At 37.6% G+C, this 18658-nt stretch overlaps 1 long non-coding RNA gene and 1 pseudogene across 1 annotated transcript; both read right to left on the bottom strand.

Moving 5' to 3' along the window:
* Nucleotides 1–4771: 4771 nt before the first annotated feature.
* On the bottom strand, nt 4772–6323 carry LOC129361369 (uncharacterized). The gene is made up of 3 exons (XR_008606141.1): nt 6264–6323; nt 5026–5104; nt 4772–4855 (listed from the first exon to the last, which is right to left on the bottom strand). It is a non-coding gene; the product is annotated as an uncharacterized LOC129361369 (long non-coding RNA).
* A 2685-nt stretch (nt 6324–9008) lies between these two features.
* Nucleotides 9009–18658, bottom strand: part of LOC129361185 (MAGUK p55 subfamily member 4-like) — a 90868-nt pseudogene continuing 81218 nt past the window's right edge.

Genomic DNA, 18658 nt, shown 5'->3' with positions numbered 1-18658 from the left:
CCAACTTTTTAGTGTGTCATACTTTATAATTAAATCCTGGACCTGGAATGCAACATTTGGAAGGATGTTGTCAGTAAAGCAAAAGTTTATTTATGTCTTCACAGACAGAAAAGGTCATAAAGTGCTCAACTATCAGGGAAAACATGTACAATAAGGAATAAAAGCCCAAGTTTATATAAGAGCATGTTGGAATAAAAATGTTTTTAGCTGCTGTTTGATAGTTTCCACACAGTCCGTAGAAGTCCATTCCACAGTCTGGGTCCAACATCTTGGAAAGACCGCTCTCCTCTTGGTTCTGGGTTGGGAGACCACTAAAAGGTTTGGAGTTTATAAACTCAGAACACTGGGAAAGATATGTATTTGAATCAAAGCTGAAATACACAATGGACCCTGTAAAGGTCTGACAAGAAACATCAAAATGAAACCCAGATCTGATTGGCGGCCCGTGTAGAAAACAGGAGACGTACGGGTTTCCAGAACCTTCGACAATCTGAAGACGATCCAGCTCCTTCTGATGACAGCAGGTGAATGATGAAGAATATCATGAGGACGCAATAAGAATTAAGAAAGGAACCAAATCAATTCTGAGTCATTAGAACATTTTAATAAATAAAAAAGAACAATAGTAAAGATATGCTTATATATGAAAGTGAAAATAAAACCATAAAATCATAAAACAGTGCTGTTCTTCTGTATGACATAATGTTGCTAGAGAAAGTTTGTGTCTATGTTGGTTCATGGTTGTTGTCTCCAGTTTCTTCTCCTTCAATGTCTGTGGTGTAAAAGGCCGATGCTGACACTTTCCTCCAGACTTCAGAAATCTCAATGACGTTGTCGCTGTGCTGCAGATGCTGGTGGTGCCTGATGCTTTTGATGTATTTCTCACAGATTTTTTCCGCTTTCTCCTTGGCAATTTCTTGTAGCTGCTCATTCAGATGGTTGCCGAGTTCCTCCGCCAGCAGGTTGTCAAACACCACGCTGTAGTAGGGAGCAACACATCTGTATCCCGGTGTGCAAGCTCTCCGAGCCTCTGAGACGCTCCAGAGAAACAGAAAAGCGCAGCACAGGAAAAGGCCAAAGTCCTGAAACAAAAGGAGAACCACATTTTTAAAAATCAGCATTTTTCTTAAGGGACGGTGACGAGAATTCAGGCGTTTTCTCATTTTTGTTTAGCATCTGGCCACTTTCAGGGTAACTGTAAGTAGATGTTTTATAATATTGTATTTTAAGGGGATGCATGTCGTAAAGGCAAACACTCAAAACCAGAAAATTTTACTAAATTAATGCCAACATCACAGCTAAAGTGTGGAATGTTCTGTATCTAAAAGGAATGGAAAAGAGCCTCACATTCTTCTAAGCAAGTTTATTAAAGTTAGACACTAACATCAAAACGAATCTGCTTTGAGCTCCATAATCAGTGCAGTAATACTCACAAGTGACGTGGTCTTGTACTCGTCCTTGATGCGTTTCTCTTCGTAGGTCAGATTTGCTTTGCAAGGCAATCCGGTCTGATTTGAGTTGAGGTTTGTCATCAGGCAAAAGTACCAGTCTCCATCAAAGAAAACCAGAGAAATCCAGAGAGCTAAGAGACCGGCGTACCTTATGACAAGCTTTACCAAGTAGATTACGCTACATTTATTTGGGAAATGGCATTTGAAGAATCGTTGACTGGAAAAAGGTTTTCGGTTGTAAAAAGGCTCAACAATGTTGACGACAAAAGTCAGGATCAAGGGAGGCAAAGTCAAGTAATAGATACCGCTGGCATGTACACCAGGCCTGCAGGAGCAAACGAAGTGCATGTCAAATACATACTGCAGGATGGAGAAGAGGACCACCAGCAGGAACATGCTGACTGCATGTTGCACCAGCTTCAAGAGCCGCGTCGTGGACTCTGGATTGTGCGGCATTGTGTCTGAAGAGTTGCTGCCAAGTTGCTCCGGTTGTGTCGACGTCTTCTTGATGTTCTCGCCTTCCACTCTGGCTGAAGTCAAAATAGCTTCATCTCTGACGCAGCTGTCCACTTTTATCTACAACTAAACCACAATCAATGTGAGCCAGTGGTGAACCACAGTGTGCCACTCTTCTGCAGCCTGCTTTCATAATGATGGGGCCACTTGCTTTCAGTTTTCAGAGATTTCTGAATCTGCAACATTTTGTAATTTTAGTGAGCATGACACTGAAGAAAGATGTAGTTTGAATGCTTATCATTTTATTTTTTCTATTCACTTGTCCTCTCTATTGTGCTGCTGTCTGTCTTGACCAGGGTTTTATTTGTTCAAATGAAGGTTTAATAAAAAGTAAACATCTGAATCCTTCTGTTCTCGCTCTGAAGCTGTGCGCATTGACAACCGTCTTTGAGTTACGATTGCACTAGACTCTTTAAAACCTCAACACTGTCTGAAGAGTCCATTGGCGCATCTTTCCTCGTTCCTTGTATGCAGGAAATATTTTGTTAGTGTTTGGCAGAATGACTTTTGATGATTACCTTTGCTTCGGTAACGTCAGTGTCTGGTGTAAAAACAGTGACTGTTTCTTGGAAAGTCAAAAAAAAGTTTGAAGCTACATTTTTGCTAGTGGTTGTAAAAATAAATAAGTAAATAAATTAAGTGTAGTGGTGATTTGATAAAAAAAAATTTCAGGATGCAATTAGGCAATAGCATAACTGCACAATAACCTTGAGTAATTTGAAGAAACCCACATGGTTCTTGATTTACCCTCCAGTTCAAACCAACATGATGGAACCACAACTTCAGCATTTTCATTTTGAAAGTGTGATTAACAGTTGATAACGTTTACGTTCCCATTTCCTATGTGACACACACAGCTTTGACAGACTTCTTCTGCTGTCGGAAAAAATGTTCCATCACTTCCAATAGACAAGCTTCTCTTCCCTTTTTTTTTTTCTTACATCAAAATCAAAATGCCTGTTCTGTTCTGTATCAACTTAATGGCTGGTTTTCAGTTTTTCTTACTTTATTTTCATTTTATTCTACTTTTTTTGCTCAGTTTTTTCTTAAACAGAAGCTCATTATTACTATTAGAATGTATAAGAAAAAAATAAGATAAAAAAATAAACAAAATAAGACATACACATATAATCTGATTTAACAGATGTAAAAAAAAACACACAGCAGCTGATTATAACATCTTTTAGTTTTCCTATGAGTGTTTAGGATACATCTGGTCTGGTCATTCTTACTATACATCACATGAATATTTGAGGTTGGAAGAATTTCTGACAGGACATGAGAACTGATGTGGTTGCTTTTGGTGGTTTGCATTTCCCTGCTTGCTCAGTCTATTGTTTTTGTCTGCTTCAGTTTCTTCATTATGTATTTTTTACTTTGACTATTACAATGACAAATTAAAGCGTTGTTACATGTTTGATCAAATTTGTGAAGTTATTGTTGCATTCAGTGTGCTGTTCTGGTCCAGAGTTATAAAATAAATTTGTAATTCATTACATTTATGTCTTTAAAAAAAAGGAATATTTTTTTTACTCAATTCTGCATTGTTTTTCTGTATTGGATCGGTATTGGCCAATACTAGATCACAGATATCGGTATCGGAAGTGGAAAAAAATTGTATCGGTGAATCCCTATTTTTGAAACGCCAGCAAGAAGTTTTTTATTCCTAAAAACTTTTACTTGAACTTTTATGATGTACATCAATGATCATTGTTTGTTTTCTGTATTGTCTGTTGACAAAAAGCTTCTAAATTGAAATCACAGCGACTATCTTGCTCTTCTGATCGTAATATAATTCTAAGATCTTTGTAAACATGCACAAACCATGTGCTGTACTGTGGACCTCTGACCATAGTCAGAGTGATCTGACTATTTTTATTCTCTCCATATTGGTTTAGAGGCAAATACAAAACTGTGCCAGAATAAATCTCTGTTTAACTATCAAAGTTTAGAAAAATTCTCAGACATACCAAAATTGACACCAGTAGTTGGTTCTTCTCTGACTTTATTTTAACAAATGTTGTTCATCTGGGTAGTTTGAAGATTCTGGTGGAAACTGTTTTACAAACATTCTGAAGAAAGACAAATTTAAATTTGGTCTTTGGAAATAATGGACAAGCTCTCAAGTCATCTTGTCAAGGCATGACGTGAAAACCAATATACATTTTTTTTTTTAACATTAAAATCCTATGAAATGCTTCTTACTTAGTGATTCTATGTGGAGTAATCTGACTAATCTTGCGCAAATTCAGTATTCTCCGTGTCATCTGGACATGTGAGGTTAGCAGAATTTCCAAACATGTCATGTTCGTGCTGTGGTTGTTGTTTTAGTTATGATTTTAGTTATGTGCTATACCACCGTCATACAAATGTGATCTAAACCAGTCTGGTGTCGTTACCTTGATTCCTTCAGGCTTCTCATCGTCAGAGACATCATGAACAGTTACATTCAGACTCGGTTATTTGTGTATTCAGGATTTTTATAGACTGTTTTCTTTTTAAACTAGTTCAACAAAAATACAGAGCAAAGTTTGACAGAAATGTTAAAGGTGGGAAACATTTATCAGCTGCTACTAACGTACTATTTAAGAGGTAACTCTTATATAGAGAGCAAAAGTGTCAACATGTCCTTTCATATGAAGATTTTTAAATAAATATTGCCAATCTGATACAAAGAATTTACGCTGTCATTTTTGTGTTCATCTACATTAATCTATTTTGTCTAAACATTTATTTTCTGATACATCATTTGCTAAACGATGCAGATCTCGACCTTGGTCTTCTTCTGAAATGTCAGCTGTTCACTTTGCAGGTGGCGAGTCCATACCCGAGGCAGGCCCACTCATTTGTCATTTCTATGAAGCCTGGAGATGACGTGAGGCCGCTTGCTGAAACACAGACATTCGTGATGAATAAAACCTCATCATTTTACATCTATGCGTAATCGTTAGCTTCAATAAGATTTGAACGAGGTGCAGAGTTTAGTCAGTAAGCAGTGAGTGTTGAGATGACAACTCATGATGGGAGTGGGAAATAAACGGTTCAGTTGTTTACTCACATGAGAGCAGATTGTAGAGGTTACAATAGTTGAGTCCATCATCAAGAAGGCTGGTGAAGCTCAGAGAAATGGACTGGCCCTGGGAAATATGGCAAAAATATGCTTTTAAGCTTTTATATGATGACCAAATTAATGATAAGAGCTTTGTAAAAAAGCTCAATGTGTATACATTTTAGCCATAAGTGTGTGTCACAGGTGTGACTGACACACACTTAATACCTATAAACAGCTGCATTGTAGATACAGGTGCTTTAAGATCTTCTTATACCCTAAAATATAAAATGTATCATTTTAAAAAAAAAACGCATACATTTCTTTTTACAGATCTACCAGTTTAATAAGGAATGCTTTTATACACACCCAAACAAGAAACAGCTGCATTTAATGACATTCTTCTCTGATGCCCCTCTGGTGGATAATCTAAGTACTACATGTTGTATTCATCAAAAGCTCAGTTTCCACGAAATATAAACTATTTTTTTTCAATGTTTAGAATAAATTTTTTTTGAATTTTATTATTTTAAATAAATAATATTTTTTAAAATAATCATTGTCTTTAATAAAAAGGAGGGACGATGAGAAAAATTTGTAAAAAAAGTTTAAAAAAAAATATCTTACATTTTTGAATGATAAATTTTGAATCATAATTTCTAAGTAATAAAATCTAATCTGTTTTTATTTATTATGATAAGCTATAGGTCAATATAACTTTGCTTCTCCAGCGAGCATAGCAAGTAGGAAACATCCAGAAGCTTCTTTAACGGAAGCTCCTGTAAAAAAAACCAAGAATTTATGGCCGAAGGTATGAGGCAGAAATGTAAACAAGTGTAAGAATGAAAATAGTACATAAATTGAGGGAAAACATTCTTAAGCCAATGTTTCTTTATATATTTTGTATAAATATATAAAGAAACCAGCTAACCAAGCCTATTCCCTTGTCAATCGAGCAGATCAGATGCTGTGGAACGATAGGATAGTAAGCCACAAATGTCAAATACACCTTTAATTCTTTAGCATTGTCCACAGACAATGCTAAAGAGTTAGCTTCTTTAGAGACTCCCCCAAAGTGACTCTTTAAGAATCAGTAGTAGTTCATGAAGCTAACCGCTTGCCAAATAAAAAAAACAGAACATGGCGAGCCCAAGCGAAAGCTGTCACAGCTTCGAGTTCCGCTCACTCACGCCCTGTTTCCCGTCTGAAAACTGTCAACTAAAACAGGAAACAGCGGAGTTCCTCACAGACACTCGACAGCCGCTGGCCATGATGGTGGGATTCAGCGTGAACGTGATGTTCTCGGCCTGCCTGCCGGGAGACGTGTGGTTGGCTTTGAGGATCACAGTGGCTGACACAAGCTGGGAGGACAACAGCACCTTTATTAATGATAATGATAAGAGCTTTGTAAAAAAGCTTTTAAGAGCAAATCATAAACCTGAATTAAACCTGAATGAATCAACCACATGGTTGACCCTGAAAAGCTCCTACCTGATAGTGGCACTTATCACAGCCCATCATCGGGCTGAAGGCTTCAATTTGCTTCACTAGTGTGGTGCTGATTTTAGTGCAGGGCATTTCAAAGAGCCTAGAAGGAGAAAAGTGAAACACGGGATTTAGATTTGTGTCTGGCATGATGTCCTCACAGAAATGAGTACTTACCAGAGAGAGCTGCAGAAAGCGTGGTAGGGGATGGGGATGGCAGCGAGGGAGCCAAACACGCCAACAAGGAAAGCAGAGACCATCAGCAGAGTCGTCATGGTTACAGGTTACTTCCTGGTGTGTGGTCCTGAGACTGATGAGGGATTGTTGGTCCTCTTGAGCTTTATAAGGGTTCGTCATGAGGAAACCAAGGAGGCCCAAAATCGATTCCTTCACAGATGTGACTTCTTCCGACCATTTTAATTATCTCCTGATCATGTGGCCCATGATTACTGTGTTTACGTATTGTGAGAATAACAAGGGGTTTGTGTCCTTTCTTCTTTTGTCTTCTGAGATTCAAACGTAGTAATGACCTTTTGTAATGACCTTTTATAAAACAAAAAGTGAAACATTGAGGTTTGTATGGTTGTTTGTTTTTAAAGTAACGTATTCTGTTCAAACCATAGCGGTACAATAACTTAGATTATTCACTGAAGTGAAACAGCAGCTTACTGCAAAGGAAAACAGGACATTTAAGATTATATACCACATCAGGCTAACAACCTTTAAAAAGCAGAATTATGAGCTTAATAACAATTATGTTTGAGGCCTGCTTAAAGTTAGCTATTTTCAATAATCTGAAAAGTTATTCTCATAGGAGCCCATATTCGGTGGATATGTGGATGTAGTTCTTTGTTTGTTGTTTTTTATTTTAGAAATATTTCAGTAATACTGAACAAAATGTGTATTTTTCTGTATAAAACTTGTCAGCAGTTTTCAATCAGTGATCTAACAGGAAGTGCTTCACTTACAGTGACTTTCATGCAGGAAAGAGCAAACCGTTAAACCGGGTCAGAGGTCGGCTGTGTGACATAAAGTTGTGATCTTGGATGCTTAACTTCCAGCTTTATGATTTACAAAAATATGACACACGTGTTAATGGAGGTGCAAATGACCTTTCTGTTATAAATAAATTATTAGCTTTATCTCTGAGGATTTTGACGGCTTTAGCAGCTTCAGGAGATTCTGACATAATATCTGAATTATTCTAAAGTGCATAGCTTTAAAATTGACCAATGGCAATGAATTAACCTACTGTCTATGCCTTAAAAGACAAGAATGGTTATAAAAAAAAAAACAAACAGCATTCACACTCCTTGAATGTTTTTACACGTCACATTACAACCACAACCACAAACGAAACGGCGGGATATTTATTTGGAATTGAAGTCATGGATCAACACCAAGTAGAGTATTACAGTAAAGTGATACTCAATCAACAATCTGCTCTTGTTTGCAGCCCTCCTGACTCAATACCTTTTACATTCAGGTTCTCCAGAGAGAGACAACGTAGCATTAGCATTAGCATTATGCGCTGTTGCTTTTATTAAAGATCGAAACAAATCGGAGGTGAAGCGTTCTGAAGCAGCCGGCCTTCCAGCTTATTGTTGCAGTGAAAGAATGTGTGTAATGCAGAATGAGTCGCAGCGGTCAGGGCAGGTCTGAGAACAACGGCGGTCTTGTTGGGAATTCTTCACACCTTCTCTGTGTGGCTAAATGAGCGGGTTCCTCCTCCCACACATGAGGGTCACAAGCCGCTCCGCATCCTGTTGTGTGTGTGACGGTCGCTTTACCTCTCTGAGTGGACGGGGGGCAACAAGGAGCACTGGAGACACGGAGCGACCTGAAGGGTTTTGGTCTCAGTTTCTTCATTTTAATGCTCTACGTTGACCTACTTTCTGTGTTTCTTGTGTTTGCTTCTGTTTTAAACAGTATTCCCTTTACATCTTTGTTCCATTGAAATTTTTTCCCCTTGTTTTTTCTTTAACTCTCTTATTGTTGTTCGAATTATGAGTAAAGTGACCAAGACCAAAGTTGCAACATTTGTAACGTTTTCAGCTGATGTGGTTTGCTTTCACACGAACCAAACCTTTGCAAAGACCCAGGCTTGTACGTTTCTCATTGATGGCAACGCACCAAGAACCATGAAGAAGACATGAGCGCAACTTCTTTCTTGACAAAGTTTAAACAAAAATGGGAGTGCCACCAGGATGTAGTTTTTTTCCTTTGTCTTTGCTAAAAGACCAATCCTAGCGCTAGATTCTTGTGTTTGTTTTACTACAGTTCACTTCCTGTCTTGGATCGATCCCCAGTCTGCTAGCATCACAATTCACTTCAACCAAACCGAAATCTAGGTTTGTAAGTTAGTTTGTTTTGGTCTAAAACATAATGATACTTGTGTGTAAGGTTTAGTGACATCATTCCTATCTGTCCACTATGCCGCCATCGTTTGCCCGTCTCTTCTCTGTATTTAATTCATTGGTCCCCCATCCTCTCCTGGTCTACTCCTCTCAGCCCAGCTGACTGGGGATCCACTGAGGCTCGTTCTGCGCCTGCTGGATGATGGAGCAGAGCTGCATGCAGGCGTCCTGCAGGTCGTCATTCACCACCACGCTGTCAAAATACTGTTTGTATTTGGCCTCGATCAGCTGAGACGTGTCCTCCAGCTCCAAAAGTCTTCCTCCTGAGTCACAAGAGAGGGAAATCTTTCATTTCTTAGTTCCATGACATTCAGCACTGGTGGTTTGTTCGTTGTAATGCTGCTCCATTCCAGTCCAAACTGGTTAAATCGTGATAGAAATGAACGCATGGGGGCTCTTACTGTGAATGCCCTGTTGACGGCGTAGCTGGTGATGATTCTGGCGTTTCTTCGAGTCTGTCTCAGTGTTTCTGGGCTCGGCGCTTTGATGAAAATCACGTACGGCTTCAGATTCCTCAATCGCAACAGATGGATGCCCTAGAATCGAGCAGGATCAAAACAAAACGTAACCAACTCTGTCTGCCGCAAAGAACAATGACTTGGGAAATCATTCGTCCTATTTTCCATCTTACTGCATAACAGATGTATGGTGATGCTCATCCCCTGGATTTTACATACTACATACATGAGACTGTATGCATCACGCTACATGCATGATACATAATTGTCTCAAGTACAGTTATGTATAATTTTTCTATGTGTGGTTTTTTAATCAGCCTGTAAATCTAACTACTAGATCACATCACTGCTGCTGTTTACGACAGTTTGTGTTTAAATTACGCAGCTATACTCACTAACTAGTCTTTATTCTGCAGATTCCTAATTTTGAAAAGTATTTTCTTTTACTGTACATAGCTTGCTAGCTAGTTGTTGATTTGTCAAGTTAGCTAGTGGCCTGTTTATCTAGTGGTCTAGTGAGCTAGCTGTTTATCCATCCGTCCGTCCGTCCGTCCGTCCGTCCGTCCATCCATCCATCCATCCATCCATCCATCCATCCATCCTAAACTCACAGGTGGTTCAATGTCGATGATGCACATCCGTCCTCGTTTTATCACCTCATCAACAGCATCAATGCTGGTTCCATACAGGTGGCTCTTACTCTCCCCATATTCTACAAATCTGAACATGAAGCAAAGTTCAGTTCATCGCAACTAGAGTGCAAAGTCAGAGATAAATGATGTAATTAGTAAAATACCCCTACCTGTGGTTGCAGACCAGGTACTCAAACAGCTCTTTGGTGACAAAGTGGTACTCTCTACCCGCCTGCTCCCCTTCTTTTATTGGACGGGTTGTGTCTGCGAGAATTATTTTTGCTGAATTAAATGTTGCAGTCAAATTCACTTCTATTTTCCTTTAACACATAGTTTGTGGTCTCCAAATTGTGAGACTTGTAGACTTGCAGAATACTGCCAACAATTAAAAATGATTTTAAAAAACCCTGTTTTGGTATCAACATATGTATTTTGTGCAAATTAGATCATGAAGGCATCACTTTGCATCATTTTTATATTAAATGTCAGTGATGAGAAATTGTTATTGTCTTATTTACAATGTTTGGGATATATAAATTATTGTTCAGTTCAATTTAGGTTCATCTTAATTTATTTAAGTCTCATAAACACAGAAATTGTAAAGATATAAACATTATATTAAATCCCAGCATTTTAAAATATAATTTTCTTGTTCTGTTTTTCATCCGTTTCTTTTAATACTATATAAACAGAGGAACTGCGATTAGCGAGTTGAGATCACATACGCGGTACGGGTCCCTGGAAGGTGGACGGGTTCAGTTTGATGTCTCTTTCCTCAACTCATTGACTCCGACTCCAGAAGCTCCTGTTTTAGGACGACACACACAGACGCTTTTGCACATCTGACTAACGTTTTGTTTGTCGGACGATCTAAAATGTCTGAGTGCAACAAAAAAGCAAACAGAAGAAATCAGTTGAGGGAGCAGTGATTATTTCACTATCAATACAAATGAACTGATGTCCTGATTTGGTATAGTATATGGAATATTTTGGGTGTTTGGGGATGAATTGGGCCAGGCCTTCTCTCACCTATGAGGATGATGAGGCGGTGGTTCTCCTGCGGGAGGCGCTGGTACAACGCCACCTCCTCATACGGGGAGGACAGAGCGCTGCTGCTGGGCGAGCAGGAGGTGCAGGACTGCCGCCTCCTCTTGTAGGACGTCCTCCTCCAGAGGCGGAAACTCCGGCGGAAGCCAGCTGAAGTCCAGAAGTATTGTTATGCTTGTGACTAAAAATACAGCATTAAATATGATTTTTATGCTACTAATACAGCTTTATAACAAGTTATCGAGATCATGAAAGGATATTGTTTAGCTTTCATGATTGGTGATTATTATTATTATTAGATGTTGCAGAATGAAAATATGTCATCTTTTTATGATGTTGCTATTAAGAGGTCAATGAACTCCAAAAAACCCCACAAAATGTTTTGTCCAGTTTCTAGACAAAAATACACCTAGAAATACAAGTAACTCTTCACCAAGACATAGGAGCTTGTTTAAGTCCATAATTTCTTAATATTTATGAAAAATACATGTTCCCCTTGTAGATTATTTTACTTATAACATGTTTAAAAGGTCTTTCTATGAGGTCAATAATCTGCCAGGGGAACATGCACTTTTCCATAAATATTAAGAAATTATGGACTTAAAACAAACTCCTATGTCTTGGTGAAAAGTGACTTGTAAGTCAGTTTAGTCTTTTTTCAAGTGGACTAAGTTACTTAAGCTAGAAACAAGACAGAAATGCTCGGTTAGTTTTCATGTTTTTGCAGCGTGATTGCATTGAATTATGTAGAATATAAATGAATTGCACTTTTCCAGAATCCTCTGCACTATTCAGACATTAAATGAGGTGCGCTTGGCAGAGAAAGTTCATGAATTCGGAGGTAAATTCTGGATTTTATTATATTTATTTAGAAACTTACAATGAGAAACAAATGTGATGCATTTAGTGAACTGACTGGACAACTTCTAACTTTGCATATATTTATATTCAACAATCTGACTGAGATAAAATTCCTAATAATAAGCAAAGGTTAATTCTGCTGTGGGTCCAGGAAGAAGGCGACTTACCGAGGTAAATTCCTTCTGTAACATCCGAGTCTTCCTCTTCTGAAGGAAAGAAACACTCTTTATTCTCTTGCCAGAAATGATTTATTGTTTACAATCACAAAAACTGAATTGTTGAAGTAAATTAAAATTCATCTAGTTAAGGGGCACACTTAAAATTATAGCTAACCAAGAAAACCTTCACTTTCATGGTTTCTTTTGCTGATTTAAATAAATAAAATCTCAAGCCTATTAGTTTAACTTCTGCTTCACGGCATATTGAACAACTTTTTATTTAGTTATTCATTCCAATATTCTGACTTTGTCTGTCTGCAATAACAGATAAATCAACTCCACAGACTCCATCTACAGGGTTAAAAATCTGAATTACTAAGGAGTCTAAATCCTATTTGATTGTTTTTATTAGACAAACTACGACTGCTCTGAACGAACTTACCCACCAAAGTTATTTCCTATTTCTTTCCATATCTGGGGGAGGAGAAACGTTTTCTTAGCAGGAGACAGTCTTCAGCGTATCAAACTGGGTCGGACCGGCGCCGTTACCTGTCAGGATCCTTTTGCCATCAGCGTGTGTCAGATCCTCGTCTACCCACAGAGCATAAAAGTCAAACTTTGTTTCTACACGTCAACGAGTCAACAAGACAACGCGACACGTTGGTCACTGAACGATGAAATCAAGAAGCGCTTTAAGAAAATTTAAAACCAGATATCAGAATAAGTCTTTTCTCTTTTAGGTCTTTTTCTGCCAAAGTTGGTGTTATTTTACGAAATGTTAGAAAAGCAATAGACATATTTTCACTTTATTTTTTAATCTTGAAGTTTACATACGCCAGGATTACTTTGCCTCAAATAATTTGGCGAAGCCCGTTTGTTTATGTTAAGGTTTTGCAGGATTTAGAACGATTTAGTCATAAAGTTGGAGCTAAACGCAGCCATTAAAAGATTTAGCCAGATTAATTGCACCAGTTTTATCAGGAGAAATGAGACAGACTTAAAGCTATCTAAAGTTGTACAATTTAAAAGGAAGTTCTACCAAAACAAGGAAACATTTGTTAAATATCTTTAAAGAAAGTTACAAGAAATCTGATTTAAAAATATTTTTTCTGTCTGACATTTAGCAAATATGCAACAAAAAAAATAAATGTGTTAATTTTAACAGGTAAATTTGGACTGATTGTGTCTGTTTATGGAGTATATAAATATCTAGTTTCAACTCTAGGTGTGGTGATAAATACATCTTTCAATTAGAAAAAAAATACACCATGTTGGCTTGGTTTAAAAGATATTTAATGCCAAATACCCAACTGTGGGAAATCTAGAATTACATGAGGACGAAAGTTCAACCTGATGTTTCAGCCAGTGTCTCAAAATGAACGCATTTTTTTCTGAGGTGATCATAAAAATGCTTCTCCTTAAATCCAAATACCCTTTAAAAACAAGTTTAATTCAGACACTGGTAGATGGCAAACAAGTTTATTGGGTGTGACACTCACCGTTATCAGCCAGGCTGTCTTCAGTGGGCAGTGAGGGAAACAAACAGCTGCTATTTAAATGCAACAAGGCAGAAATATGAAGAAAACCACTAGATCATTGTTAATTATATCTAATATGTGTTTATGAATGATAAACAAGGGAGGCAATAACAAGACTGTTAGACTTCACAGAAAGACAATCATGGTAATAAGTTGGTCAAAAGGATAACAAGTTGCTCTACTTAGTTTATAATGGGATTTAAGTCCTGATTACACCAGTTTTATCACTTGCACCAGTTTGTGGGAGTGTTTATTGCATTTTTCCACTGTTGATTTCGTATGCAAGAACCATGACTTTGCAAAGAGAAACGTTTAAAAGTGGCATCAAAGAAGATCAAAACTACCGTCACAGGTGGAGGCTTGTCGCTTTTTAGAGATGCAGAGAAAAGATATATCAGACAATAAACAGGCAACTAGATAGCTATACAGTATGTCAGACACAGCTATCACCCATCAGTTTTCAAACTGTTAACTCATGAGTCAGACTAAAAATGATGTTGAAATGTCAAACAGACATCTGCGTTGCCATTCTAGATGTTTGCAAGAATTTGTCGATATTCTGCTGATGTCGAAGAAAAGAAAATAGAATTTTCCAACTGCGTTGTTTCCATTAAGAAAGAACCGCAATTAAAATCACGGGTGAATAAGTTTGTTCACGTGTCATTAACAATATGCTTCACCATCATCCTCTAACTACTTTCTGTTGTCGTCTTCTACATGGTTTTTGCCAGTGGTAAGATCTGGCTGCCGATCGTGTGAGTCATGATGCAAAAAAAAGTGTTTCTGTTGCAGTTTTGTGAGATAAACCAATTCCAATGCTACCGATAAAAACCACCTCATCCTGCCGCCAAAACTTTTCATCCACAGAAATTAGTTTCTTCTTTAAAATCACTGTTTCCATTAAGCCAGTTTACTTTCAAAATGTCAAAATACAACGAGTGGGAATACAGCTAGAGAAACCCACATGAATTCAGAGAGAATGATAAATATTCTCACAAGGCCTGATGCATGTGTGAACCTGGGATGGATGACACCACCACTGCTCCTTGTGTTTACTGTGAAGAAAATAGAGAGATGAACAGGGAAATAACTACAGCTGCAAGTTATCTGGTGAAAATCCAGCACTCAACAAGTACAAATCATGCATTTAAAGCCGTGAAAGACAGCCACCTAATGGAGATTAAAAATGAGTTAAAATCATGAGAATGATGAATGAAAGATTAACTTTTTGTGGGGAGGTAGCTAGAAGCAGAAATAATATTCAAAATCAAAATAGAGTAGGTGTAAAAACATAAAGAAAATTTAGAAATTTAATAACCGACTTATTAACTAAAAATAAAAGGTTCCTAAAATGCAAGATGAAAGGTTTTTGGGTTGTTGTTGGTTTTTTTTACATTTTGGCAAACCTATTGCTCCCTCTGGTGGCAGTTTGAGCTGCTAGCAGGTTTGCAGGTTTCTGTGTGTGTGTCCTTTTGACATTTTTTATGTCAATAGGACATAAAAAATGTTTTTTATGTCCTGGTGGGGCTTTATTTCTGTCCACAAAGTGGGACTGTGGGGACCATTTCTCATTGTGGGGACATTTTCTTGAAAATGCTGTTTTAGGGTTCGGGGTAAAGAATGTGACAGTCAAGGTTGGTGGTTGGATTTATAGGTATGATGTGAAATAAGTTTTGACTAGGATTGGGGTAAGTGTTTGAGTTAGGCATATATGATTGAATGGAAGTCAATACAAAGTCCTAACATGTGTGTGTCAGGGTGTGTCACCTCCTCAGCATGCTAGCGGAGGGAATTAGCCCAGCAAAGGAAGCGCCGCAGGGCAGCTTCCTGGCCTGCCACCACAGAGCGTCTGATTGGTCGACCACCTCCAGCAGGTCACCTCTGCTGAAAGACATTCCTGCATCCGGACACGGGATGGAGGAGTCCTGTAGGGGGCTGTAGTCCACCATCGCCCTCATATACACCTTACAGACAGACACCAGGATCAACAGATACTGTAGGACCTATTTTTCTATTTTCAGTTAAAGCTTAGAATTTAGATTATTTACTTAAATTATTCTGATTAATTTACAATTAGAATTTTTGTTTAATTTGTTATTTAAAATTAGTTCTTTGGATAGTAATTCTCTTAATTATTTAATTAATTTCAGTTTGAGATGTAAGTGTTTCACGATATAAGCTACCTTAAATGTAGGTTTAAGGTACCTCATTATGCACCTGGTGGTCATGAGTTATTTTTTACCCGTCATCAGTTGCCAGTCAGTCAATCACTCAGATTTTTTGGTTTGTTTGTCCAAAGGTTGCAACGTTGCATTTTGTTTTCCACGTGTCAATGTGCTTTTAAATGATTATATTAAGAAAAATTGGTTATAAAGTAATTTTACAAATTTACTTGGCAGCATTTAGAGTACTGGTTTGAGGAAATAAATTAGCTCTGAAAAATGTCTTTTCTTTCCTCATTTGTTTAATTATAGCAGGCAGAACATGAAAGAACATACTATAAAATTACAAACTAATTTTTTGAACCAGCATAGGATGGGTGTTTTTTCCCCCCAAAGTGACCATTTGATCAATAAACAGCTTTAACATAACATTGACAACCACTTGAAGCTTAAAATGAGTAATTATTCCAAAGAATCACCTGGAATCAGAATAAAAGTACCCATGAAAGTAAATAAAGCATAAATAAAGACACCTGAACCAGAGTTTAGCTGCCGCTCTACTCCACATTTCTTGCCCTTCAACTTCCTGTCTGATGCCAGCACTGTTTCCTGATTGGCTTAAAGCTTTACCAACACGCATGACGTTTTTAACTTTAAATCCTTTGTCTCCTGGGGTTGGACATCCCAAAGTGGATGCACTTTATTGGATCTCCACTTCCTTCAATCTCACTTTGGAAAATATTTTGCACGCATCTTTCCAAGGCATTTGATATATAATTGAACTTATTATATTAAATTCAATTGGATAAGTCAATATTTTTTGTACTTACTTAAGACTCAGTTTAAACCTTTTTCTTACCGGCTTCTGGCTGCTGGTGACCTGCGTTGACCTCGGGATAACTTTAAACAGAATAGTTCCAATTGAACTGTTCTGACGGGGAGAAACACAGACAGAACAATAGATATGATTGAAAAATGACGACATATGCACAGATAAATTACCTGACTTTTCTGGAATGATTCTGAAATTGGGTGTCTACAAATTAAATCTAAAATGACTTACAAGAAAGGTAATGGTGGATAAAAAGCAAAGGATGCTTCAGAATTTTGGCTGTTTCCTAGTTATTATTATTTGTATATAACAAATATGACTTAGAGAAATTTGACTTTGTAATTTAACGCATTTAAATTGAGCATTCAGGAAGTCATCACAACATCTTTCCTCCATTAACAAGCATTGTTCTGAGAAGTAGCTCCTATAATGAGCTCAGAAGATGTGCAGCTCCACTAGGTGTTTGCTAATTGCTGCTGGCTAGTCTGAAGGAGCTGACTCTGTGGGGGAGTCACAGAGGAGGGCTACTCTGAAAGACAGAAGCTCAGAAGCTTTTAAACTGCAGCTCAGAGAAGGAGCCGTGTCCCTGAAGGCGGAGCTAGATCCACCCAGGTGTTTCATGCAGCAGAATGGTTGCAATGGAGATTAAAGGATTCCTCAAACATTCATGAAAGAATCAAGGCAACACTCCACGTATATTTCTGATGTGGGGATAACATTAACATGATGCAAAGTTCTAAAAAGTCAACTTTACACAATACCGCCCCTTTAATGTCATTCAAGCAAAGTTGCCATTTTCTGTAAGAGGAAAAAAAAACACTCTTCTTAACTTCAAGCTCAGTTTCAAGTGGCTACAATTATAAAAGGGATGTTTTTTCCACATTCAGATAAACCTACCAGTATCTGGATGACCTTTTCTGGTTCCAGTCCCACCACTGAGTTTCCATTCACCTCCACTATCAGATCACCAGGATGAAGGAGTCCTGAAACAGAAATCAGTGATAACTCCTGAAAATATTTGTTTTGTCCTTTTTTTTTTTTATCAAACACACTATCCAGCGCTCTCACAGACAGCTGTCAAGAGTTTTATCTCACCACTGCGGTCTGCCAGTCCTCCATGAATCACTCGGGCAATGTAGATGTCTCCCGTCACCTCCTCCCTCCTTATCGTCGCCCCCTGATAGACAGAAATGACTCACCTGTAGCGCCTTCTGAAAACTACCGTAGTACTGACTGACGGACAGGAATGTAGAAAAGAGTGGAGACCCAATAGTGTGGAAAAAAGATACATTTTCCAGGAAGGAATCTGAAAAAAATATATATTTCCAACCAAACATTTGGATGGCATGTAAAGACACAACCAACCAACCAATCAACCTCATTCTTAGCAGGTTTTCAGGAGAAAACCCCGGACCATAATAATATCTTGAACTTATGAATATTGTACAAATAATTCAAAATTTTTTTGAAAGCTCGCTTTGAAATTGAGAGCATCACATTTGCACATTTATCAGAAGAACTAGGGCTGAGCGACACATTGATTTGAATGATTTATCAAATTTCTGTTTACCGATATTTATTTAATCTTTATAAAAGGTGGATTTTTTTTCTCTCCTTGGGTTTCCATTGTTCAGAGTGATGTTTGCTCATCCGGGGTCGCCATATTGTTACAAAAGCATGTTTTTATTTGAACTTCAAATTCAGGTCAACTGCCAGAAGGGATGACTGAAATAAAAGCACATTTTTGGAAATATTTATCGATATATCATTTGTTATTTTTTGTGTAAAAGAAAATGACGGGATATGAAAAAAGAAAAATTGCCTAAATCGGATTTGGTATGAAGATTTTATATTTAAGCACCAAACAGAACAGCAGCATAAAATGATGGTTTTGATGAGAAAATGGGAACAATTGTCACAAACAAACTTAATGGAAATTCAAATTAAGCATATGAAAGATCTTTGTATCGTTCGTTTGATTTCTTTTTACATTCTCCAGTTGATCCAGTAAAATGCAAAACTGCCTGAATTTGAAAAAAAGTTCATATGAAT

This window comes from Poeciliopsis prolifica, unplaced genomic scaffold (genome assembly GCF_027474105.1).
Source record: "Poeciliopsis prolifica strain line A6 unplaced genomic scaffold, Auburn_PproV2 SCAFFOLD007, whole genome shotgun sequence".
In the NCBI taxonomy this organism is placed as follows: domain Eukaryota; kingdom Metazoa; phylum Chordata; class Actinopteri; order Cyprinodontiformes; family Poeciliidae; genus Poeciliopsis; species Poeciliopsis prolifica.
This window is presented reverse-complemented; position numbering and strand designations above follow the sequence as displayed.